Source organism: Lissotriton helveticus, chromosome 3_1 (genome assembly GCF_964261635.1).
Source record: "Lissotriton helveticus chromosome 3_1, aLisHel1.1, whole genome shotgun sequence".
Taxonomy (NCBI): Eukaryota; Metazoa; Chordata; class Amphibia; order Caudata; family Salamandridae; genus Lissotriton; species Lissotriton helveticus.
In genome coordinates, this window is record NC_136061.1 from 1,911,914,379 (window position 1) to 1,911,941,291 (window position 26,913).

The window sequence follows — 26,913 nt, forward strand, 5'->3', positions numbered from 1 at the left end:
GGTGTGAAACCTATGGTTTTTTCAGTGAATTTAATAGGTTTTTAAATGCTAATTCCTAACTATAACTGGTGTGAAACCTATGGTTTTTTCAGTGAATATTATATATATATATATATATATATATATATATATATATATATATATATATATATATATATATATATATATAAAAATTTCTATGGCAAAATGAAACCCCTCATTTTATTCCTTTTCAAATTAAATGTATTAAGTGTTACCACTTTATTCCAATCAAGATGACTTCAGGTGTGCCATACTTTTGTCATAAGTAAGACTGTTAGCGTTCTAGTTGTTCTTTAGAACACTCTGGGACATTCTGTCATTGGTCTATAGTTGGGCTACATCTGGCTGATATTTGGGCTACATTTGGGCTCTTTTTTCTCTGGTGGCCATCTTGGGAGACTGCATATCAGAATTTTTTTAATGAAATATAAGAGGATTTGAGAAGTCACTCAAAATGTGCCCTAATTTTTCTTTCTTCAGCACTAATCATAATTTCTATGGCAAAATGAACCCCCTCATTTTGTTCCTTTGCAAATTAATGTTTTAAGTGTTAACACTTTATTCCAATCAAGATGACTTCAGGTGTGCCATACTTTTGTCATAAGTAAGACTGTTAGCGCTCTAGTTGTTCTTTAGAACACTCTGGGACATTCTGTCATTGGGCTATAGTTGGGCTACATCTGGCTGATATTTGGGCTACATTTGGTTTTTTTGTCTCTGGTGGCCATCTTTGGGCTACATTGGGCTACATTTGGGCTCTAACATATATATAGCCCAATGTAGCCAAATATATATTTTTTCAAAGTTAATTTTCGTAAAAACCACTGGAGCATATATCTTGAGACATAGCAAAGGCACATCGGGGTACCAGTCCCTACAATTTTGCCAGGTTTGGTGGAAATCCATTCAGCCGTTCGGGCTAAAAGTGAGTCCAACCGCCCTATGGAAATTAACATGGGGAAAATACGTTTTGGGACCGCCCTTTTATCTTGGCCCCCGCTTGACGGATCCCCCCGAAACTTTCAGGGAAGGAGCGGAGCGCAGCGAGGCAAAGTTAAGGAAAATTACAGGCAGATCCCTCATTCGACGCCAAAGTTATTCCCAATAGAATGTTGCGGATTTCCTATGGAAAACGATCCTAACTATAACTACCTACTGGCGACCGCCAGTAGGTAATATATATATATATATATATATATATATATAAATAAGCAATAGCAGCCTATTAAACACTGGAGCTGAATCATGCTGTACAGAATTTCCACCATACATGAACAAACATGCATTATAAACATGAGAAAACAACAATGAAGTTTGTTTTAGAACTGTTTTAATGCTCTGAAAGCAGTAGAAATTCTTATAAAAACACTGAAAGCGTAGGAAGCTCCCAGGCTGCATTGCAAATCCCCAGTCTAAAAAGACTGGAAAGCTAACCTGCAGCTGAATGCAATACACTGACAACGTGCCTTTAAGGCACCCATGACCCAGCTTCCCATCATGCCTCAGGGGTGACAGTTAGGTCAGTTGTTCTTTGCGGGGACTGAAAAAAACCATGAAACAATAGGTTTATTTTATTTATTTATTTATTTGAATTTATAATGCGCAACAGCTACCCGCAGTGGGTTTCCCGGCGCCAGGGATAGACAAAAGTAAAAAAAGAAGATACAGCAACGATACCGAGAACCAGCTAGAGCGACTTTGTAAATCTATTGGAAAAGTAGGGTCTTAAGTTTTTTCCGAAAACAGAATAAGTTAGTCTCAGATTTCAGGGCGATAGGTAGCGCGTTCCAGGCTTTGGGGCCTAGATGGGAGAAAGACCGGCCCCCCATCTTTGCAAGTTTGAATCTTGGGACAACAAAATCGCCATTAGCAGAAGATCTTAATGAGCGACTAGGTATATAAGGTTGAACAAGACTCTGTAGATATTTTGGGGCCGAGCCCTGCTTAGTTTTAAAGATAACACAGGGCTTTAAATTTAATACGGCTTGGGACCCTAAGCCAGTGTAGATCACGAAGAGCCTGTGAGGCCGAAGATCTCCTCGGAATGTTACAGAGAAGTCGGGCCGACGAGTTTTGTACTACCTGGAGTTTGTTGATGGTAGAGGCGTCGGCACCGAGATAGAGGACATTTCCATAGTCCAGGCGAGAAGTTACTAACGCCTGGACAACGGTTCTCCTGGTAGCATGGGGCAGCATCCATAGGATTTTCTGGAGCCATCTCAAGGTAGTAAAACAGATGGCGGCCACCTTAGTGGCCTGCTGCCTCATAGAGAGTTTGTCGTCTATAAGAAACCAGAGGTTGCGAACTACAGAGGCCGGCTGGGGATATCGCTGGGCCAGTGTTGCGGGCCCCAAAGATCTTTATTCTTCCCCCAGAATGACGATCTTGGTCTTGTCACCGTTTAACTTGAGGAGATGCCTCTGCATCTACTCAGCTATACGAGACAATCCGACCTTTAAGATCGATACACTGTTGTTCTCACTGCTGGAAAGGGAGAAAATCTGGGTGTCATCGGCGTATGAGAATATGGTCAGCCCAGCGTCCTCTGCGATGGTAGCCAGGGGTCTAACATAGATGTTAAATAGTAGGGGGCTGAGTATGGACCCCTGGGGAACGCCATACGCCGACGAATGACTGGCAGATACGGCTTTCGTAGAGAAAACCTGGAAAGTGCGCTCACTTAAAAAGGAGGCAATCCAGGCTAACGCAGGACCGTCTACTCCCAGGGACTGGAGAGAATTCAAAAGGATGGAATGAGACACGGTATCGAACGCCGAACTCAAATCCAAAAGGATGAGTGCAGATGTCTCCCCGCGGTCGATACCGTGCCGCAAGCTCTCCGTCACCCCAAGGAGCGCGGTCTCGGTGGAATAATGCGCTCGAAACCCGGACTGGGAGGAATGTAGAAATCCCGAGCTTTCCACGAGATGGTTTAACTGAGTGTTAACATGCCTTTCCATCACTTTTGAGAGAACAGGCAACAGGGAAATGGGTCTAAAGTTGGCAAAGTTGGATACATCGGCCCCTGCCTTCTTTAGGAGAGGGACAACCATTGCATGCTTCCATTCCTGTAACACATGAGACTCAATTAGGGATGCATTGAGGAGTCTCATGAGAACCCGCCGGGGTTCGAGTTCCAGTAACTTTAGAATTTTCGCAGGTACAGGATCACGGGGTGAGCCAGATCTGACACTGCTCAGGCAGGAAAGGAACGAGGCATCATCAAACAGTTGCCAGTTTATACCTTTCGCCGTTGGAAGCGCTTGTTCAATCGCCGCAGTCTGTCCCGATCGAAGTTCATTTACTGTCAAGGGAGCGCTCATAGATTCGTATATGCGCTCAACCTTGGCAATAAAAAATTCAGCAATGGAATTACACTGAACTTCCTCCAAGACTGGAGGAATCGGGACAGTATCCGCTCCTGTCAGCTTCTTGACAACCGAGAAGAGAGTACGTGGGCAGTTCTGTGCTTGCGTCACTGTACTCACAGTGTGTGCAGCTCTCGCGATTTTGCATTGTGAGTGGTATCCCCTCAAAGCCTCTTTATAGGCAGTTTTCCGGGAAACCGAGTAAGAATGCCTCTATTTCCTTTCGAGAGCCTTGCAGTTGGTTCGTAGGATCTTCAAATCAGCAGAGAACCAAGGTGCCGGGGAACGGTGAGACCTACAATGTTTCGGTGTTAAAGGAAGAAGAGTGGTTACAGCATTAGTAAGCCAGTGTGATACAGCGGTATTCAGTTCCGAAACCGGGACATCAATGTTCTCAGGGCGGGTGTTCAAAAGGTGTTGGTTTAACTTCGGAACATCAAGTTTAGCCCAACAATGGATTAGTTCGCCCTTACCGCTGCCACTCTTTACCAGGTTCTTAGTGTGGAATAAACAAAAGTGGACTGCGAAATGGTCGGACCACTCCAACGGGCGAGCACTCTGTGTACAATCAAAAGGAAGATTAGAAAGAATGGGATCCAATTGATGTCCAGCAGAGTGAGTAGATCCAGAATTACGCAACGAAAGATTGAAAACCTCCATATCAGATAGGAAGTGCTTGCTGCTGATGGTGCATAAAGGATCTTCAAGATGCAAATGGAGATCACCTAAAATGGTGAAATTTGCTGCCCTAAGAAGTAGAGGAGCTATGGTCTCGACAAATGAGGATGTCCAGGTGTGAGCATTGCCGGGAGGGCGATAAACCAAGAGGCCCGACAAGGTAAGTTGGGGATTCATTGCTAATTTGAAAGAAGCAGCTTCACATCCAGACAGGGGAAAGGCTTCGAACTAACAGCTGTAAGTGGACTTAAAGATTATGGCAATGCCCCCCCTTTTCCAGAGTCTCTGTCCTGCCTCACTATAACATAATTGGTAGGAACTGCAATGGCAATGTCAGGGCCAGAGCTTTCCTGGAGCCAAGTTTCAGTGAGAAATATAGCGTCGGGCTGCTCATCAACAAGGAAGTCATAAATATTTTGTTTATGTTTCGGGAGGGACCTGCAATTAATACTCCAGAACTGGAGTGTAGGGCAGTTAGAAAGAATTTTAGTTCTCCTTCGCCTACCTCGTGTTCGAACCTGACTCATTGCTTTACATTTGGACATTCTACCAGTAAAGAAATTACAGCCTGCACATTTAAAATTATGAGTCAGTGGAAAGCAGGGGGTGCAGTCAGAATGTATATGAGGGCGTAAGGACTTTAAAACCTCACCAGTATAGGAGTAAATTCCAGAAGGAATGGAGCAGACCGCCGAGCTAGATGTAAGAGGCATGGCCCCTGAACTCAGGCGTAACTCCGGCGGAAATCCGGCGATCCCGCTGCGCGTATCCGCTGCGCGTCTGCGTGACCTCCTTATGTAGGTTAACAATATCTCCAAGTTAAAGTAGTCCTTTGCCTGGGGAGGCGGGAGGGTTGCTTATGACTTTGATGAGGATACCCCTGGAAGAGTACTAGGATTACAGGTAGGTAACTAATCCTTCTCTTCCAGGGGATCCTCATCAATAGTCATAAGCATTAGAATAGAATAGCGATCCTCACCTCATCTCCCTGCGGGCAAAGGATCAACAAAAACAGTACATCATTCATGAGCCTAGACAAAACTAAGCTCGAACAGGCCGCAGGCTACCCAAATAGATTCCTCAAAGAGGCTTGTCCTACTTGAGTATCAGTCCTGGAATCAGATTCTAGGCAGTAATGCCTTGTAAAAGTATGAACTGATCTCCAGGTTGCAGCCTTGCAAATCTCTGACATAGGGACATCATGTAGGAAAGCTACTGTGGCCACTTTCCCCCTAGTAGAGTGCGCTTTAGGTGTCAACAGCAAGGGCTTGCCCGCTAACTGATAAGCCAATTTAATACAGGAGACGATCCATCTGGAGATAGATCGTTTGGCAGCTGGAAAACCCGTTCTCATGGAACCATAGTTGACAAAAAGCTGATAAGTCTTCCTAACACTCTTAGTATTTTCCAAATAGAATTTAAGCACTCTTTTGAGATCTAAAGAATGCAGCGACCGCTCAGCAGTGGTCGCAGGGTTTGGAAAAAAAAGATGAAAGAGAAATAGACTGAGTAATATGAAAATCAGACACAACCTTTGGTAGAAAGGATGGATGAGTCCTTAATACTACTCTATTGTGGTGGAAAACAGTGTAAGGCTCTTTTGTACACAATGCTTGGATTTCGCTTACTCTGCGCACTGATGTGATAGCAACTAAGAAAGCGACCTTCCAAGATAAATGTTGTAACGTTGCTTTGTGGATGGGCTCAAAAGGAGCTCCCATCAACTTGGATAATACAAGATTCAACTCCCAGGGAGGGGAAGGATTTCGAACAGGGGGATAGACTTTCTTTAACCCCTGTAAGAAGTCCTTGACCACTTGCATCTGGAAGAAAGACTTTTGGATTGGCGATTTCCTATACGCCACAATGGCTGACAAGTGCACTCTAATGGAAGCATACTTCAAACCAGACGTTGCTAAGGAAAGAAGGTATGGAAGAATAACATCCTCCTGACCTTTAATAGGGTCAAGATGATGTTCCCTACACCAAATATAGAACCTCTTCCACTTGAACACATATGACGCTCTTGTGGAGGGCCTCTTAGCTTCCTTTAAAATGCGCATACAATCAGGAGGCAAATTCAGATGTCCATACTGCAGGACTTCAGGAGCCATGCCGTCAAGTTCAGAGAGGGGAGGTTGGGATGTAGAATCCTCCCGCTCATCTTGCTCAACTGGTCCGGCCTGCAAGGTAGACGTCTGTGTGGACACACAGACAGATGAAGAAGGTCCGGATACCACCACTGCCGCAGCCAGTCCGGAGCTATTAGGATCATCTCCATGTCCGACCTGAGAAGCTTGGAATCCACCTTCGGAATCAGAGACAGGGGAGGAAATGCGTAGGCAAATATCTCCGACCAATCCATCAAGAGTGCATTCCCCTGCGTCCCTGGGCGGTGGAATCTGGACGCGAAGGCGTGGCATTTTCTGTTTTCGTCGTCTGCAAACAAGTCTATGGTTGGATGACCCCAGCAACGAAAAAGCTCTGCCACTACCTCGTCGTTGAGCATCCAGTCTGGTTGATCTTCGAAGTGCCTGCTGAGTGCGTCTGCCTTGATGTTTAGCTCGCCTGGAAGGTGCACTGCTACCAGCGAGTGGTTCCGAGCGAGAAGCCAGTGCCAGATCGCTTGGGACTCCAGAGATAGAGGGCGTTATCGTGTGCCGCCTTGTTTGTTCAGGTAGAACATGGTGGTCGTATTGTCTGTCTGCACCAAGACCGAGTTGGCTTGGATTGCAGGGAGAAAGGCTTTGAGAGCGAGATGCACCGCTCGGAGCTCCAGCATGTTGATGTGGTAGGTCTGCTCTTGCACCGACCACCGACCTTGTATTTGAAGGCACCCCATGTGTGCCCCCCAGCCTTGAAGGGACCCGTCCGTCACTATTGACAGAGTCGGAAGAGGTTGGTGAAAAGGAACTCCCACCAACAGATTTCGAGGTCGAGTCCACCACTTGATAGAAATTTTCGCTGCCTGGGAAAGACTGATCCGGTCTTCCCAGCGTCCTGTCGATTGGTCCCTCTGGTCCTCTAGAGACTGTTGCAAAGGCCGCATCCTCAGCCTGGCATGCGGTATGAGAGAAGCAGGACGCCATGGAACCCAGCAGGGAGGATACCTGACGGACTGTTGGACTTCGGGTCTCGAGCAGAATTCTGCACTTTTGCTGCATCGAAAAAAGTCTCTCCTCCGAAGGAAACGCTCTTCCCAAATTTGTGTCCAGAACGGAGCCTAGGTAGTGGATGGACTGGGTTGGCTGCTGGCCTGACTTTTCCATGTTGACATGGAGGCCGAGATTGTGCAATTGTTGCAGGCAAAAGTGGAAGTCGCTCTCTACTTGCAGAGGAGATGGACCCTTTATGAGCCAGTCGTCTAGGTACGGATAGACGAAAAGCCCCTTTTTGTGAAGAAAAGCTGCCTCCACTGCCATGAATTTGGTGAAGACCCTTGGAGCTGATTTGAGCCCGAAGGGTAGCACCTTATACTGGTAGTGTTTGTTGCCGACCACAAACCTCAGATACTTGCGATGATGTAGCGCAATTGGAATATGAAAGTATGCATCTTGCAGATCCACCGAACACATCCAATCGCCTTCCTGTAGATGTGGACATATTTGGTGAAGAGCCAACATGCGGAATTTCTCTTTGACTATGACCTTGTTTAGCAGACGAAGGTCTAGGATGGGACGGAACTTGTTCTCCTGGTCCTTTTTGGGAACAAGAAAATATCTGGAGTAGACTCCCATTCCTCTTTGCGAGGGAGGTACTTCTTTTATAGCTCGTTTTTGAAGAAGAATTTTCACCTCTCTTCGGAGCAGATCTAACTGGTGAGGACGAGATTTCTTTGGGAGCACACGGAAACGAAGCTTGTATCCATTGCGCAAAATATTCAGCACCCAACGATCTTTTGTGATGCTGCGCCACTCTGCCAGATGCCACTGAAGAGGGCAACGGCGCCAAAGGAAGCCACTGCTCATGACTTTCCCCCTCTCGTTGATGTAGAGGATTGCTGCTGATGACCTCCTCTACCTCGGTTGGATTTTCCACCTCGAAACTGGGTCTTGCCCTGATATTTGTTCTGGGACCACTGAGGGGTTTGAACCCTCTGTTGAGCCCCTCTGCCTTTGTTGGTCTTAAAACGGCGCTTGAACTCCTTTTTCTTCTCCAAACCGACTGCTTTGACTGTTTCTTGCTCGGCTTTCATTCTACTCATCTCTTTGTCAGTGTGTTCACCGAAGAGAGAGGAACCAAAAAAAGGAAGATTTAAGATGCGCTGCTGTGCATCGGGCTTGAGGCCTGTCAGGCGCAACCAAGACTACCTCTGGCGCAAATTCCATGGGCATAAGAATGCGCTGCAAGAGCTACGCCGTCCGCAGCCATGCTAATCATCTGGTTCGCCACCAGACAGCCTTCTGTCAATGTCTCTTCAAAGTCCTCCTGATCTTCTTTCGGCAGTTTGGACTTGAAACGCTCCATGGAGTCCCATAAGGCTCTATCACATCTACCCAAAAGTGCAGTTGCACTGGAGACCTTCAGTGTAGAAGAGGCAGAGTTGCAGACCTTACGACCCCGCGAGTCCTGTAATCTGCTGTCCTTATCTTGAGGGACTGAGGAGGTAGCAGTGACCGAGTGTGTTTTTCGTGCTGCTGCTACGATTACTGAGTCTGCAGGAGGGTCAGTCTTGACAAAGACCGGGTCAGAGGTGGCCAGCTTGTACTTTTTTTGGATGCGAGCCGGCACCGCTTTAATGGTCGCTGGAGCCAGGAATAGGTCTTTGACAGGGTCCATAATCCCCGGAACAAATGGCAGCAACGGACGTGAAGCAGACTTCTGGTGAAGTGTCTCAAAAATCATCATCGTAGCGACTTGCGGAATAGACAGCTCAATGTTGAGCTTCTGAGCTCCTCTTTGCAGGACATCATGGAAAGTGTTGATGTCATCACCTGGTGAGACCCTATATACAGGGCTATCCGATAGTGTGGGAGAATAATCCCTCTTGGAAGATCGGGTAGAGGAGGTAGAAGAAGTCGATGGCGTCCTCCTACTCCTGCGATGAGCACTGTGCCTCCTTTCGCGTGATCTTCCTGAACGTTCCTCCCTTCTGGGAGAACGAGATCTAGTAGGCCTCCTCACAGGCGATCGCTCAGCTGGAACTCTGCGCCTGGGAGGGCTGCGTCTGTCCACTTCCTCAACTAGTCTCTGAAGCAGAGACCTATGTGCAGGACTGGCGTAATCTTTCATTCGCCTCGTAGCCCCTGAATCTCGCCAATGATCTAATGGCAGATTCCATCTAGAGGACAACCTAACATTCGCAGAAGAAGGGTCTCGCAAAGATGAATTGCGGACAGGGCTTCTAGACTTCGAGGCAGCTCGGCCAGACGAATGAGAGGACGAGTATCGGGAGGCTGATTCTGTCACTAGAATCACAGATTCTCTGGATCTCCTTGAAGCGGAGTGCCTCAATGCCGACCCAGTCCGCTCATGATGTCTCGACGTCGGGTGTTCTGACGTCGAATGCCTCGACGGCGAGCGATGCGAGGATCGGCGATGACTCGACATCGAACGGCGATGTGAAGCCGACGACGGAGCCCTCGACGCCGAACGTCGCTGGCGCGACGGCAGAGCAGTCAATCTCGACGTCGAGTGTCTATGCGACGACGGCGGAGGGGTATTGGTCAAACTCGACGCCGAACGCCTACGGGACGTCGACGGAGATCTCTTCCTCAATGCCTATCGACATCTGTCTGTCGACGGCGGAGGATTCTGGACTCTGTGGCGGCAGAGGTGAGCCTCTCCTTGACGCCAAACGTCGTGACGACGAAGGCGGAGGGTCTCTGCTCCTCGACGCCGATCGTCGACAGGTTGACGACGGCGGAGGGGGTCACAGATCTCGATGCCGATCGTCGCCTTGTTGACGACGGCAGAGGGGTGATGGTCCTCGCCGCCGATCGCCGCCGGTTTGACGATGGCGGAGGGGTCTTGGTCCTCGACGCCGATCGTCGCCGAGTTGACTATGGCGGAGGGTCTTGAATTCTAGACGTCAACGACGTACCTGAATCTCTTCTTCCCGTCGGCGGGTCGTTTTTTAGATAAATGACCCACCGGTAGTTCTTTCCTCAGCGCCGATGCTGAGGCTGAAGGGTGCGAAGACTTGTCTTTTGAAGGTGTTCTAGCCCTCTTAGAGCCCTTCCTTAACGGAGAACTTCCTCTGGATGACTTTTGGGCTAGGCCATAGATGCGAATCCTCTCCCTGTCCTTCAGAGTTCTTCCTGACAGGGTTTTGCAGTGAGGACAGGCCTTTGGGTCATGATTGTCAGGTAGACAAAGAATACAGACTTCATGGCCGTCTGTCTTGGCCTTCTTGTTGCCACAAGAAGGGCAGTTGTCAAAAAGGGAAGGCATTTTAGAGAAAATACCCATCAAACAGTCAAGAAAAAGACAGATTCTTACTTGACAGGATGTACAATGTCAAAGTAAGTAAAAAAACTGTGAAAATGAAGCAAATTTCTGTCAGAAATGAGTGGATCTGTGTTGTCAGAATCCTTCCTGAAGGAGCCGGAAAGAACAACTGACCTAACTGTCACCCCTGAGGCATGATGGGTAGCTGGGCGTCATGGGTGCCTTAAAGGCACGGTGTCAGTTTATTGCATTCAGCTGCAGGTTAGCTTTCCAGTCTTTTTAGACTGGGGATTTGCAATGCAGCCTGGGAGCTTCCTATGCTTTCAGTGTTTTTATAAGAATTTCTACTGCTTTCTGAGCATTAAAACAGTTCTAAAACAAACTTTATTGTTGTTTTCTCATGTTTATAATGCATGTTTGTTCATGTATGGTGGAAATTCTTTACAGCATGATTCAGCTCCAGTGTTTAGTAGGCTGTTATTGCTTATTAATATATATATATATATATATATATATATATATATATATATATATATATATATATATATATATAGTTATATATATGTGGGGCACATATAGTGTTTCCGGGGTCCCGCGCATGGGCGGGAATATTCTAATGCTTATGACTATTGATGAGGATCCCCTGGAAGAGAACCCAGATGCCCCACCTTGGAAAACCAGGTTGTTTTGTGATAGGTAATTTTGAAGTCTCCTCAATTAGTTTCCGGTCCTGGTCTGTCGTGGGTACTTGACCCACCCACGCGAGTGAGGTACCATTTTTAATCAGGAGACCTGGGGAATGCTGGGTGGGAGGAAATTTGTGGATCCATGCAGATTCCAGAACCTTCCCATGCAGAAATTTGAGAAAAAAGTGATTTTTTTTAGCTACATTTGAGGTTTGCAGGGGATTCTGGGTGGGAAAACGTTGGGGTCCCCATCTTAAGCCATACCTTGCTGGACTCCCCTGGGTGTCTAGTTTTCAGAAATGTGTGGGTTTGGTAGATTTCCCAAGACAGCCGTCGAGCCTGGGGCCAAAAACCCAGGTGACTCCACTTGCAAAACCAGATTGTTTTGTGACATTTTGATGTCTCCTCAATATGTTTTTCGTCCCTTGCCTATCGCGGGTACTTGGGTCACACACGAGTGAGGTACCATTTTTATCAGAGGACCTGGGGAAACGCTGCCTGGTAGGAAGTTTCTGGATCTACGCAGATTTCAGAACTTTCCACCACAGAAATGTTAGGAATTTTTTTTCTTTTTTTTTCTTTACAAAGTTTGAGGTTTGCAAGGGATTCTGGCTAGCAGAACCTGGCCAGAACCAAACAAGTTTCCCCATCCGGGATTCCCTGGAGTGTCTAGTTTTCAAAGGTGTATAGGTTTGCTAGATTTCCCTAGATGCCACCAGAGCTAGGGTTCAAAATCTACAGCTAGGTACTTTGCAAAAAAGGGTCATTGGGACATTTCCTGTTGCGGGCACTAGGCCTACCCACAGAAGTGTGGTACCATTTTTCTCGAAAGACTTAGAGGAATGCAGGGTGGGTGGAATTTTTGGGATCCATGCAGATTCCAGAATTTTTCACCACAGAAATGTGAGGAAAATGTGATTTTTTTTTTACTAAGTTAGAGGTTTACAAGGGATTCTGGGTAACAGAACCAAGTGAGAGACACAAAAGTCACCACATCATGAATTCCCCTGGGTGTCTAGTTTTAAAAAATGAATAGGTTTGCTAGGTTTCCTTGGGTCCCAGCTGCGCTAGCACCCAAAATCCAGAGGTAGCAAAGTTCCGCAAAAAAGTCTATGCCTAGTGGCCTTTCTGCCGCCCTGGGAGGGGGAAGATCAGGGGCTATTGCCACAATATGCCCCCAAAGAGGGCAGAAAGACTGGATATTTTGTTTGGGTGGGTGGGGACATTGGGATGCCCATTCTGGGCAGCCTCCACCCCTACGTATAAAAAACCCAGCATAATCGCTGGCGCCTTGTGGGCTCACCATCCCCCGCCCCCGGGGGGCGGATCAGGGGCTACTGCCCCCATCTGCCTCCTAGGTGGGACAGAAAGACAGTGGCATCTTCTTTTGGGGTGTGGGGGCATTGGCATTCCCATTCTGGGCAGCCTCATCCCTGAATTTTAAAAAACATTTGCCCCTGGTACCTTATTGGATTTCTACCCCCTGATGGGGGGGCAGAAAGACTGTGGTAATTTTTTGGGGGTGGGAGCAACCCCCACCCCTACATATACAAAAAAACAAATCCCTGTGGCCTTGTGGGCTGCGCAGATCAATGGCTAGTGGTTCCATCTGCCTCCCGAGGGGGGCAGAAAGACTGGCACTTTTTGGGGGGTAGGGGTTTGGCATGCCCATTCGGGACAGGCCCGCCCTGAACTTTGGAAAAATAAAAAACCCTGGTGCCTAGTGGGCTTTCTGTCCCCTCGGCTGTTGCATCATCTGCCTGTCAAGAAGTACCTGAATTCCACGGAAGCAGGATGGACCCTTTTTCCCCCATGCCTGCTCACCGGTGTCGCCACCAAATATTTATGGTAACACTCACCAACAAGGGGAAAAGGGGAATGGGATAGAGAAGAGAGTGCCACAGGATAGTAAACTCTCTCACTAGTGGAACTCACTCTGGAAGAGGTCTTCTATGCTGTGCTCTACCAGTAAAGAACCCAGGCGAGGAAATACCTAATACACAGAGAGGGAGAGAGAAGGGGTTATCAAAATAAAAGTCAACTCTACACCTACTCTGATATCATTTGCTATCACTAACTCCTATCAGTTTGCTCCTTTAGTCTAGCTTCTCTTCTGTGTAAAGTTGATTAAGAAATGATAGCATATAAATACACACTTTGTTTGTAGACAATATGTAGAATTGACTCTGAAATGTCACAGTAACTCTCACTCTAATTAGTTCAGTAAAGCGCTGGTTAATAGAAACAAAGGACTCTTGATTGTTCAAGAAAGCGCTGGTGAAAAGAGCTTCAAAATAATCCTCAAGAAAGTCTTGTCGGGGTTACGCGCAAGTAGGAGCAGGGAAGGAAAAGAAGGGCTGAAAGGTTAGGAAAGACAGCACAGGGAGGAGATGAGTGCTGTTCGACGCGCAAGCAGAAACCCCTTACTGACTTCGGCTGACGTGAGGTTTAAAAATCCGGCTCAGGCTCTGGAACAGAACGGAATTTTTTCGCTCCTCAACAATGGCAAAGGAACTCCTTGGAAAGGAGAGCCGTACTTGAAGTTGGAAAAGGCTAAGGAATGCAGCCTCCAATTACGGTGACTTTCACACACCGCAATTAAGAACGGACGCTGCTCTAAGCCTAGAGGGCTACAATGGCAGGGTAGCTATCCTTAAATACAAAATACTATCACCAGAAGTCCGCCTCCCACTCTGTGAAGAGGATCGGACAGGAACAAACATCACTCAGGAAAGTCTTGATTGAAGTGCGCAGTTGAAAGCGCGCGCACTCATCTTAAAACGTCCCGTCTCAGACATGCAGAAAGTTCAGTAAAGGGGGCGGCCATCTTGGAATGTTTCAATTCACAATGTAAGTCTATAGATTCCTGTACTGATTAACCATTCGAGGCTTCACAAAGATTCTTCTATTTTCTCTGACTGCCTAGGATTACTGATGCTACTCTATCTTGATTCCTGACAGTACCCCCTCGCCAAGGCCGATTTATCGGCCCAGGCTTGAAAGGATGCATTGTGTGGAATCTTCGCAGAAGTCAAGGGGCATGGATATCTGCAGCAAGTTCCCATGACCTGTTCTCTGGCCCATAATTCTTCCAGTCCACCAGATAATAAAGCTTCCCTCTAGTTCTTTTAGAATCCAGAATATCTTTCACTTCATATTCAGTATGCCCGTCTATCTCTAGAGGTGCTGGAGGCTTTTCTAACCTGGTATTTCTTCAATAGAAAGACGTGGAAAACTGGATGAATGCCTGAATTGGAGGGCAATTTTAATTTTACAGTAACTGGACCCAGTATCTTTTCTATCTCATAAGGTCCCACAAAGCATGGTTGGAGTTTTCGATTGCCCTTTAGGTGAAGATGACGAGAAGACAACCAAACCTGATCTCCCACCCAATATTCTGGTGCAAGTTTTCGATGTTAATCTGCCTGTTTCTTGTACCCCACCTAGGCCTTGGCTAAATTGGACTCTGCTAATTTAGGAATAAGGAGAAGGTCTCTCATTAGATCTCTGACTGCAGGAACCCTCATATCTCCTTGCCCAATAAAAGGACTAGGATGTCTGCCATCGTTTAAGAAACAAGCATTTGCAATGAAATAGGTCTCACATTTACTTGAGTTTGAGCTATTGGCATTGTAAATGACAATGCCTTTTATTTATGTTTTGGCTTTTAAAACAGATAATTAAAAGGCATTGTCATTTAGAATGCCAATAGCCTAAACTTGCGTAAATGTGAGAACTACTGCATTGCAAATGCTTGTATTCTCTCATTTCCCCCTCTGACAGCTGGCTCTGGACAAAGACCCGCAGACCTCTGCTCCTCAGGACGCCTCCTTCCAGGATCATTGCTTGCAGACTGCCAGGGCTATGAAATGACATGAAAAAGTATTTTTTTGCCCTTGAAGGTGCAGTATAGATAGATGCTGCCCTGCTGCGGGAGACCTGGTGGTGTCCAGGGTTCGAGGAGGGCTCGAGGCTCCGGGCTCAGAGAAAGTGTCAGCTGGGAAGCGGGGGAGGGACGTTTCCAACCAGGTTTAAGGGGCCGGTATGGGTGAGAGGTGTTTGGAAAGCGGGATCCAGTGACCCATGACACTGGACGAAGGCACATGTGTGACCCTGAGGCAGGGACCCAGCTTCGAAGCAGTACCGGCACCAGGGGGCAGCATCCCTGGACTCTCCGGCACGGATGGATATTCAACTTCAAAGATGCTGGACCAAGTAACAGCCTTCAAACGCTGATTTTAATGCACACTTTTGTGTATACTGTATTAAGTTCCACAACACTGTTGCTCTGTATTGTAGAATGCTTTTAATTAAGTTTATAAGGAAAGGATGAAGCACTGAATTAACCCATTCGTGATTTCTACCTGTGCCCTAGATGTTGCACCCATATTTCCGCAGCAGGTGCTTTAACCCTCTAGGCTATTGACACTAAATGCCAAATCTACAGGATGACTACTCGAAAGGCAAAAACACGAATGTTGGAACACAAGAGCAGTTTCAGGTGCAAGAAGTCTAACACGAAACTAACCAGATATTTTGTTGTATTCAATCATCCCCCTGATGCCTTCTCGAGAACAGTACTTGAGAAACCGCACATTCCACCACATGTGAGTGATAAAGCAAAGTATTTATTCACAAAAGAGCGAAGATGGGTCTTTAGATTAGGCAGCAATACCAAGGGGCTTAATGATATAATCCCATGGACTCTGTTGTGAGTCTTTGGGGTTTTAATGTAATGAATAGACTGATTCTGGCCCCAGGTTACAATTCATGTTATCTGGTTGATTTGCTAATTGTCCACGTATTTTGTACTGGTTAGAGATGCTCTACAAGGTCTCTTGAGTTAAGGGGTTCTTTATTAAAAAGGATACACTGGCGATGGAAGTGCTACACATGTATCAACTGAGCACGTCGGCCGCCATAATATTCTTAAAATCCTAACATTCAAAGTGACCGTTGTCCTCCTTACCCATGCTATCCTTTCCCATGTTATCCTTACTAATACGTGGCCTAAGGATTAGGCTGTCCCTCCCCCTTTTTTGGAGATATATAGCCAAGTAATGAGCAGGTTTCACTATATACGAAGATTTTCCGAATTTGACTGTAACCACTGAACTGTATTGTAAAAACTTTAAAAACGTTATTGTTCATATAAACTTTATTGTTCACCAGGTTTTTTGTAGAACACATTATACACTCTTACTTAACAGATGAGTGGAAGTGAAGTGTGGGCTGCGGCCATACACAGAGCCCTCCGAGTACTAATAGGCGCTGTGGGAGCCTGAGGGAAACCGTCTTTATCCAGATACCCCGCTTCTACCACTGGTGTATAGTGCCATCACATACCGTAACTTTCAAATTTCAAATGACGAATTTCTTAGGAGATAGGTTCACACAGAGGTCGTGTCTAGTACACTGTATTCAATATCAATAAAAAGATCTGGCCAATCATTGGAGTACACTATCCGCACTGAATATGTAATAACTTACAAGTGAAATCAACTACAAACGTAGTTATAGCAACCTGTGGTATATAAATAAATAATACCGGATCTATTTTTGTCTGGGCATAGCAATAACAGATAGCTCAATAAATAAGAGTCAAGATTCGAGGTAGTAGGAGTTTGCAGGTTTATTACAGCATAAGGACAGGAACAGGACAACCTGCATAGGAATAGGATGGCAGGGCCCGGCAGCTGCCGGGGCTGGATCTGGGATGAGCGCGCTCTGGGGAAAGGACTGGCGTAACCTTTAATAACAATACACAGGCATATATATATTAAAACAGTTGCATTACAGTACATATGATAGGCGGAGCAGTGGGTGGAGCAAAGGGTGTGACGCGTAGCAGTCGCGAAAGATAAGGGTGAAAGTAGGTGTAACAGGGCGTATACATAGACATGTGATGCAAACGTAACAGAATATGTCATGAATGGGGCGGAAACATGGAGGGGGCTACCTAAGGAGCCGGGACCTCTAACCTGATGGTGCGCGCAAACTGCCAATGACGTGTTACTAGGAGAAGCTGGGGGCTACGAACTCTGTGCTAGGAGCAGAGACTGAAGTCTGGAGAGTCAGGGCGACATGTACCTAAACCCTATCTAGTATCTTATGTTTAGAGAACATGTTGATATAAACTAGAAGTCAGGAGGGGAAAGGCTAACAGACTCTAAGACTGGTGCATGCATTATTCTACATGTAGTGCGTGATGAAGAATATTAAATGACCATTAAATACAGTATTTCTCTAACATGGAGACGTAAAGGCTAGACTATGACGGTAACTATTGATGCGATTCAGTAGCTTTAGGAATGCAGAGAAGGAGGGCTGGACTGATAACTAGAATCATAACATACTCTTGGCAGACTCAGAGGCAGAGCCAGGCTGAACCGGGCACTGCGAGGCAGGAAGTAAGTGAAGGGTCAGGAATACAGGTGGGGGCTGTATCACTCCTCAGCGAGGGCTTCAGGAGACAGGAGCTGAATCTGGTGTCCAGGCCCTTTTGAGGCCTAGAAACGGGGACTTTACAATGAAATAACGTGCACACTGAGAAACGTGGCAACGTAGCTTTACATAGGCCTGGTATTCGTAGTTTTCACGAGAACTGGAAACAGGCATACTAGAGGTGGACACAACTATAATTGCGTCTTTAATCGAACATGGGAAATACATATGCATATTAATCATGCACACATAACATATGATGGAGGACGCGTAGGGACACAGAACATGGCAAAATTTACTTTTCCACATTCCCTCCTTGTCACTACGTTTCCATCAGGAAACATCAATATTCATGATACCATCTATCATTTCATACAGTATCATTTGCTCGTCTCGAATGGTCTTGGAACGGGATTTAGAACGGGGCTTGGGACTAGGAATACAAGAGGTAGCACAAATGCCGCAAATCGCAGGGCCACATTGTATACAGAGGCAGCAACTGAATATGATCGCTACTGCAATACCTAGAAGGGACAAGACTTTCCACCCCCAGGCGGAAATTATATTCCAGAACCAACCGGACCATGTCCAGGTGCCTGGATCTTGGTGTAACAGATGGGCAATTTTATGGAGTCTGGTTATAGCTGAATAAACAGACGGCGCGTTATTTGGAATGAAAATGCAGCAACTAGATCCGATGACTCTACATGCCCCGCCCCTATCGGCCAGTATGACGTCAAGGACGAGACGATTCTGTAAAACGACAAATCTCATAGCAGATTGCTCTTCGGTCAAATTACCTAGAGCAGAGGCAGTCTCATTAACTACTGCTTCAAGGGTTCTGGTTAACCTACGAATTAGCTTACTATTCTGGATAGGTCCTATGAAGAAGAAGAAACCTCTATTGAAATCTGTATACTGTTCTAGAGCAGTTTCAGTATAATCGACAATTGGGGACTCGATCTCCCTTCTATGTCTAATGTGTACTAGATGTGTATTTCTATGATAATCGGATGGGGCTAGGAAAACAGGTGGCAGTAGGAAGGCAATGTAACAGGTTCCCTCCCAGTCGAGGGGCAGACGAACATATGCCGTCTGACCACAAATAAAATAAGAATGACGTGAGGCTTTAAAAATAGATTTCCTACTGTCACTATACTTGACAATAGTAGTACAATCGCTGTGTCCTACATGTACGGAACCATTATTTCGGACACATAATTCGCCTTTGACTGGTAGTACTGATATAGTAGGTAAGTCTGGAGTAGAATCAGACTGAACATTCAGGACCATGAAATTCGAAGAATAATTACCTAAATTGTAAACTTCATTCTCTAGATCTAACCCTGTTCTGTGGGGAAGACCTTGCTTGTCTGGGAAACATGTACTGTTAAGGAAAGACATATCTGTTAAGGATGACGTTAACGTGGACCATGCTCCACACGAACCATTATGTGAAAATGGATAAGGAAAGAGTGGCAGAACTCCCTTCGGTGTCTGGAAAGGGGGGAGTCGACCACACACCCAACAATTAGTGGCATTGCTGGTCTGGTGTGAATAATGTAACATGCGGATAAAGGAATTGTTACGCATAGCGAGGCGGTAAGAGAGTTCATGAGGAGGCAGATCACTAAACGTGTGCTCTACTGTAACATTAGAAGACTTATTTACATGAGAAACTGGAAAATACAGATAAAAGGCATAACTGGTGCAGGAAATCATAATGTTGAGAAATAATATGAAACTTAGAAAAACGATACATCGGAATGAGTTTTGACTAACTCTCTCACTATGGGGGTCTATTTTATACATGTCAGAAACCGGTCTAACCGTTTCACCTAGGGGAGGACTTAGACAATCAAACTGGCTGACTTATTTTACTAGACCTTAACTTTTTCTTATACTCCTGTTGCGGAGTTGTCTCTAACAGGGAGGGTGCGGTATCATTGTCTTTTGCGGGACAGTCCTTAAGAATAGTACTTTGGCAGTCCTTTAAATCCTCGGAAATGTTCTTTGAAACTGGTTTCAATCCATAAAACTTCTTGATGTGCGATAGATGCACCCAGCCTTTGCGTCCCTCCAACTTCACGGCTGTACGGGTGGCCAGGAGGACCTGTCGGGGCTCCTTCCAGCGAGGCTCCAGCGGACTTGAGCGATCGAAATTTCGCACTAGGACCATGGATCCGGGAACGATTTCATGCGGTGCCACCTCGGTATTGTCTGGAAATGCGGCGGCAACCTGTGAACGACAAGAGTTGAGGGCAGACATCAAGGAAGCTAGGTAATCTGTCAGCATATTACTTGAAACATCGGTAATACTTCGGGGTCTAGGAGTACCCCACATGTTAGGGGGGCGGCTGAAAACGACCTCATACGGGGACAGACCTGATCTGGAATGTGCGACCATGCGCATATAGAACAAAGCAACTGGCAGAGCTACTAGCCAGTCTACACCTTTCTCTTGACAAACTTTTGCAATTCGAATTTTCAGGGTCTGATTATGTCTCTCTACGAGACCGGCTGCTTCAGGATGGCGTACACAATGGAACTTCCACTGGTACCCTAACAAAAGGGAAACATGTTTCATCAACTCAGATGAGAATGGCTGGCCGTTGTCAGAATATACGACTCTAGGGAGTCCATAACGTGGGAAGAACTCACGAACCAACTGCTTGGCAGTGGTCGCGGCTGTGTAATCTGGGACTGGATATGCCTCTGTCCACCTGGACAAAGCGCATACAACTACAAGGACATACTTGAAACCTCGACATCTCTCCATCTGAATGTAATCCATCTGGAGGACTTCAAAAGGGTGGTCAGGAGGCTGGAATCCACCTTGTTCCACCGGGACACTTTTACCTGGATTGAACTGGCAACATATCATACAGGTACGGACTTTCTGCTTGGCTGCAGCTCGTAAATGCTTGTTGAACCAAATGTTCTGGATACTGTCTAACATAGCTTTTTCTCCTAAATGTGCTGGACTATGTGCGGTATTAACAATGACTTGAACCATGGAGTCGGGGAGAAACCATGTGGTTTTACCCTTCGTTAACCATCCTTGATCTGTCTGGACCCCTCCTTGTTCGGACCATTTCCTGATTTCATCGGGAGTAGCATGTAACTGGATATCTATGACATCTTGAGTAGGGTCCTTAACTGTCATACATGTAGTCGGATCTGGAGTAAGTGTCTGTGTCGGGTTAACTGGAATGTCTGGAGTCTGTGCTGTAAGCTTGGCTGTGCGATCTGCTAGATCATTACCTTGGGAAATAGTGTCAGTAACTTTCGTATGTGCTTTGCACTTCATGATAGCAATGGATGTCGGTAAATGTATGGCATCTAACAGAGCCTGAATAAGGAGACCATGCTGAATCTTGGTTCCATGAGAAGTCATGAAACCTCTCTCCTGCCAGAGCACTCCAAAGTCGTGTACAACTCCAAATGCGTAACGTGAATCTGTGTAAACATTAACTTTCAGGTTCTTGGCGTGTATGCAGGCTTGAGTCAGAGCAACTAGCTCTGCTGCTTGAGCAGACAGGGTGTCAATACGGTGTGTCTCTATAACTTCGGTGTCAGTAGTCACTGCATACGCGGCTACTAGTTCTCCTGTATTTGTTCTCATGCATGAACCATCCACATAAAGTGTCAGGTCGGGATCTGGTAATGGAATATCTGTCAGATCTTGTCTTGGCTTTGTCGTAATGGTAACTACTTCCACACAGTCGTGTGTGGCAGGATTTGGATTAACTGATGGTAACAATGTAGCAGGATTTAGAACGTTGCAGCGTCTGATTTCTATGTGTGGCTGGAACAGTGTCAATTCATAACCTGTTAAACGTGCAATTGTCAAGTGCTGAGTTTGTGTTCGGTTTAAAAGAACTTCCACAGAGTGTGGAACTTGTACTGTCAGGGAGTGTCCTAAGACTATGGAATCACTTTGTCTGATAGCTAGTGCTGTGGCTGCAACTGACTTGAGGCACGCAGGCAGAGCCTGGGCTACAGGATCTAATGTGCTCGAAAAATAAGCACAAGGCTTGTATTGTCCTGCTTGATCTTGTGTGAGAACAGATAATGCTGTACCTTCACGTTCAGTAACGAAAAGTGTAAAAGGCTTACTGTAGTTCGGTGTAGCTAGGACTGGAGCTTGGCATAGGGCTTTCTTTAACTCATTGAAACTAAGTGTATGTTCAGATGTCCAAGGGAGGACAGTCGATACGGCTGCCTCCTGGGTCGTTAACTGTATCAGTGGCTTGGCTAGAAATGCATACTGAGGAATCCATTGTCTGCAATAAGAAGTAAGGCCGATAAAAGCACGTACCTCCTTCTGGGTCTTGGGCTGAGGAAGACTCGCTATTAACTGGATACGGTCTGGTGTCAACTGCCTACCCCACTTGGACAGCAAGTGGCCTAAGTAGATTACTTGCTGGACACAGAATTGAAGCTTCGAAGGGGACACCTTGTGCCCCATCTCGGCTAGGAAATACAAAACAGTGAGTGATGCTCGCTCGCAAGCACGTTCAGAACGGGCTGTGATCAGTAGATCATCGACATACTGGAGCAGGGCAGTGTCAGTTGGCATGTGAATATTGTCTAGTTGTCTCTTGAGTGCTTGACTGTAAATACTAGGACTTTCCGTGAAACCTTGAGGAGCGCGTGTGAACATATAGCTCCTTCCATTTAAACAAAATCCGAAAAGAAACTGGCTGTCTGGATGAATGGGGACACTGAAAAACGCGTTCTTGAGGTCTATGACCGAAAAAAATGAGGCTTCGGAATCAATGGCTGTCAATAGGGAAGAGATATCTGGGACAACTGGATACTGTGGAATAATGCATTTATTAAGTTCTCGAAGGTCAATCACTAATCGATATACTGGAGGTGCATTTGGATCAGTACGTTTCATGACTGGAATGATCGGAGAATTACATATGTTGGAGTCAGTTTCTACAACTACTCCTTGAGCCATGAGCTCGTCAATAATTTTGGATAAGGCTGCTACAGCCTCAGGTGGCAATCTATACTGTCTGATTCGTGGTAACACTACACCTGGCTTGAGAGTCACACGATGGGGTGTGATTTGCATAAAGCCAACATCAGTTGGACCTTGCGCCCATAGATGCTGCGGAACATTAGACAATCTCGGATCAAAATCTCGTAATACATAGTGACCCTTGAAGTCACGTAGGAACAATCGTATTCCCTCTGGGGAACAGCATATAACTGCACCTAACTCTTTCAGTGTCTTAATGCCTAATAAATTTTCTGGACATGACTTCGTAAGTAACAGATCAGTAGTGCGGGACAATGGACCTACTTCTAAAGTAACTGGTTTTGAAATTTCATTTACGATAGGTTTTCCTGAAAATCCAAGGGAAACATTTCTAGAGCCTGAGAGCGGAGCCCCTGGAACTTCGGCGTGACTGATGGTGGTCCTACTTGCCCCTGTATCAATCAGAAACTTTCTGTCTTTCCCTAGTACTTGACTGTGAACATAGGGACCTTCTTGATCTACAGGTATCTCGATGAGAGGCAAGCCTACCTCCCTCTCTAGGCTGTTTCATGAATACGGTTGATACTCTGGATACTCGGACTGTGCATACTGGTACATCTGCTGTGTAACATGCTGTGTTGCAGCGATGGGCTGCGGTACAGTAACTGTCTGTGGTGCATTCTGTGGCTGAATAGTCTGTGAAACTTGTTCTTGTCTAGGCGGACGTGGTCTTTCTTTAGTCTTACCGGTAGCTATGTTGTGTTTCAGAACAGCACACTCGTTTATAAAATGACCTGGCTGTTTACAATAATTGCAGTTCCCTTTAACGGGAGCTGCGGGATGACTGGCTTGATTCGGACCCCTCTTCTGACTGTCTTGTGGAACAGATTGTGCAACTAGTACTTTCATTTTCGTGTCTTTCATACGCTTTCTCTCATGTTCTTGCTCTTCTCTGATTCTATTCTGGTGATACTGAAGCATCTGTAACATCTGGGACGGGGTATTAGCTTGCCAGGTACTTTCGACTTTCAAAACTCGGTTTTTAATTGGTGGACTTGAATTCTCGACTAATTTAGTAACAAAAAGGTGAGGGTATGACTCGCTACTTGTCTTGAGGCCACTGTTGATGCTAAAACATTTCTCAAATCTAGAATAAAAATCACTAATGTCTTCGTCTTGTTTCTGTTTACAGGCTGAGATTGCATCCCAGTCTTCCTTTTTAGTGGTCAATAATCTAGGCAAAACTTGTATCAATAATTCTGGTAATTCTTTACATTTGTCTCCAAGACCGGTACCTGGTACTCGTGCCTTATCTTCAGCTTCTAGAACTGCCCAATCGATCTTTTTCTCTCCCACCTCCCAATCTTTTTCCTTGAGTTTCTCATATACCCCTGCGGGCAACAGGACTTTTAACATTTTAATGATATCTGGATACGTGTATTCTCCCATACGGAGCATGTCTTTTAATTCTCGGTGGAACCCTGCTGGATCTTTATCATGACAGGGAATTAACTTTTTCATCTCTAAGAGTTCCATCTTTGTAATCGGAGTGTAAACAAACACTCGTTGCATTTCACCATCTGTTGTCCTAACTGGGTGTACTTCTCGTAACGGATTCTGTCTGTCTATGTAAAAGGGTTTACTTTCTGGAGGTGAGACATGAACAAAATGCGGGTTCAAGAACATACTATATTTGTGGCGCTGTTCTAGAATGACACTAATTAAATCAGTACCTAAACCTTTCCATTTATACTGGAGTAACTCGTTCAGGACATCATGTAACGGACCTGGATCAGAATGTTGGCCCTCATACAATGTAATGAGGCGCTGGATCATATACATACCCACCAGTCGCTGCTCGGCTGGGGGCAGTTTCAGAAACATTTGTGCCACTATTTCGTCTGGAAAAGTGGTAGAATCAGTAATCCATCGGACTGCTGATCGGACTAGTTCTTGTTCATGCATAGTACTTAACTCGCTATAACCGATTCGTGATTTCAGAATGTGGTCGGTAGCTTGAAATACTTGTTCTAGAGAACCTTGTTCTGGTGCCGGACGATGCAAAGTTGACTTGTGTTCTAGGCGTAAATGTCGGTCTGGAAATCTAGATTTTCCTACATACGCTATTCTGGCGGGATTCTCGTCCTCTACCTCTTCCGCAGAGTCATTTTCTTTCTCGCTTACTTGTGCTGCTTTACGTTGATCATGTAACCTTATTATTTCCTTACGAATTTTCTTGTACATACTCTCTATACTGCTGATGGTCTTATGCTTACCCTCGGCTATATTATCACTCCACTTTGTCAGGGTTCTCATTTCGGCTTGATCTTTGGTCGGATAATCTTGTTCTCTTATTAGACAATTAATCAGAAACTTTAATATCATGAGCTGAATTTCAGCTTTCCTTTGAAACATGACGTCACTAATACTTTCTGGATCATCCCCTGTACGAATGAAACGATATATTCTGTCTAGATCTTCTTTCATATCCGGTAGGGTGACCAGATACTCGGTCACCTTTCTTACGCGTAATGAATATAAAACCATATTATCCTCGCCTGGGACTGGATCATAGCCACATTCGTTAAGGGCTTTTCTTATTTCTGCAACAGACTGATACCTGGACGTACGCTGTGACGCTTGTGCATGTAATTCGACTAACGTTAAACGCTTGTGTGGCGGCGGGGTACCTGGAGGACCTCCTCCTGCGGCCCCTAAACTAGAGTCGTCTACTGATGCCCTTCGTCCTGGCAGAGTGGGAAATGGAAATGCAGGCTGGACTTGTATGGCGGGCTGGACCGGGGGTACCGTAACAGGTACTCCGGTGTCTGGAGGAGCGGGAAGTGCCTGATTTACAGGGACTGGCGGAGCAGGAACAGGATTTGCATATTCCGGGACTGTGTCGTCCAAATAGGACGAAATGAAAATATCAGCTGCGGTCGGTTTGTGACGTAGCTTGGTCGGAACTAAGGGTGGCGGAAAGTTACTGGATGCCTCCGGGGTCGCTTTTGGCAAGCCCTCGGCAAGAAGAGGATACATACCCTTAATAAGAGCATGCCTCTGTCTGTCTGACTGTTCGGTTTTAACTCGTTCACCTATCTCGATTAATTCTTTTTCTTGTGCTCGCTCTAAGGATTCTCTACTTAATTCTGACTTTCTGATTTCTTTTTCGGTTCTTTTATGAGATTCTTTGCGCCATAACTCGATGGCATCTTTCTGTGACTGTCTGGCTTTCTTTTTCCATAATGCTTCTTCTACTCTCATGATGCACTCGGCATCCCACGTACCTGATACGGGCCATCTATACTTTTCCTCTAACTGTTTGGTATACTCTACCCATAAATCTAGATACAATATGGCGCTTATGCCATGTTTCTGATACATAAAATGACCTGGACTGTCCCTAGGCGGGACAGGAACTGCTGCTTCTAGCAGACCTTTTCTGGTTTTTAACTGACGCAGTTTTGAAAATAGCGGCATGACTGAACTATAATCTGGACACAATACAATACACAATAAACACGATAATTACTTCACACACATACCACGACATTGAAATACATGAAGAACATTTAAAATAACAGTTCGAACAGAATACTTCCTGGAATACGGAAAACAGAATACATGAATTTTCTCGAGACTAGAACAGGAACTAGATGCACTGCTAAAACAGTACTAAACTTACCGGTCTCATAAAGAGACACGTCAGGACCCGCATCCACCGAAGTGAACACTTCGTTTTGTGGGTCTGTGTACCACCAACCCTCGGACCAGAGTCAATTAGATTGACCCTGTCTAGATACTACCCCAGTAATGGTACTCACCGGGCAGTAAAAACGGAAGGCCTCAGACTGGACGGGACTGCTTCGACGCCGGACGGACGAACTTCGGACTTCTGTTACGGGTGGGCCTCCGGATACCTCGGACCTTGGACTCTCGGCTTGGGCTCTGGTCGGGACTCGCCGCGTTCCTCCACCGCCTCGTCTGGATGCTGGACCGCCACCTCCGTCTCCTCCGTGGGCCTGAGGGATACTTGAAGCAGAAATATCTGCCGGTGCACGGTATGGTTCCGTCACGGCTGCAGAGGGTCAGGGGGCCGGCGTGGCTTCACCGGCGCGTGGGGAAAGGGCAAGTCCCTATTCTGGCGCCATTATGTGGTATATAAATAAATAATACCGGATCTATTTTTGTCTGGGCATAGCAATAACAGATAGCTCAATAAATAAGAGTCAAGATTCGAGGTAGTAGGAGTTTGCAGGTTTATTACAGCATAAGGACAGGAACAGGACAACCTGCATAGGAATAGGATGGCAGGGCCCGGCAGCTGCCGGG

At 46.0% G+C, this 26,913-nt stretch overlaps 1 protein-coding gene across 14 annotated transcripts in view; it reads right to left on the reverse strand.

Annotated features, from left to right (window-relative positions):
• The window catches only part of NAP1L4 (nucleosome assembly protein 1 like 4), a 1,123,813-nt gene that overhangs the window by 1,022,069 nt on the left and 74,831 nt on the right, over positions 1-26,913 (reverse strand). For 4 of the 14 annotated variants that reach the window (XM_078682902.1, XM_078682910.1, XM_078682914.1 and 1 more), the window contains one exon: positions 13,080-13,137. The exons of the other annotated variants lie outside the window; for them this stretch is intronic. The gene's annotated coding sequence lies outside the window, so the exon portion shown is untranslated. The remainder of the gene's footprint in view (positions 1-13,079; positions 13,138-26,913) is intronic. 14 annotated transcript variants of the gene reach the window in all.